Below are 366 nucleotides of genomic sequence, written 5' to 3'. Positions count from 1 at the left end.
GGGGGGTGTATTTGGGGTGTTGGGGGGTGTGTTTGTGGTGTGGGAGGTGTGTTTTGGGTGTGGGGGGTCTATTTGGGGTGTTGGGGGTGTGTGTTTGGGGTGTGGGGGGTGTATTTGGGGTGTTGGGGGGTGTATTTGGGGTGTTGGGGGGTGTGTTTGTGGTGTGGGAGGTGTGTTTTGGGTGTGGGGGGTGTATTTGGGGTATTGGGGGTGTGTGTTTGGGGTGTGGGGGGTGTGTTTGGGGTGTTGTGGGTGTATTTGGGGTGTTGGGGAGGTGTGTTTGGGGTGTGGAGGGGTGTGGGGTGTGTGTTTTGAGTGTGGGGGGTGTATTTGGGGTGTTGGGGGTGTATTTGGGGTGTTGGGGGG

General features: G+C 58.2%; 1 protein-coding gene across 1 annotated transcript in view; it reads left to right on the top strand.

Moving 5' to 3' along the window:
- rfx4 (regulatory factor X, 4) overlaps positions 1 to 366 on the top strand; it is a 122,519-nt gene that overhangs the window by 27,754 nt on the left and 94,399 nt on the right. The window lies entirely within an intron of this gene.

This window comes from Rhincodon typus, chromosome 18 (assembly GCF_021869965.1).
Source record: "Rhincodon typus isolate 14 chromosome 18, sRhiTyp1.1, whole genome shotgun sequence".
NCBI lineage: Eukaryota > Metazoa > Chordata > Chondrichthyes > Orectolobiformes > Rhincodontidae > Rhincodon > Rhincodon typus.
Note: the sequence above shows the minus strand (reverse complement) of the source record. Positions and strands in the feature narration are given on the sequence as shown.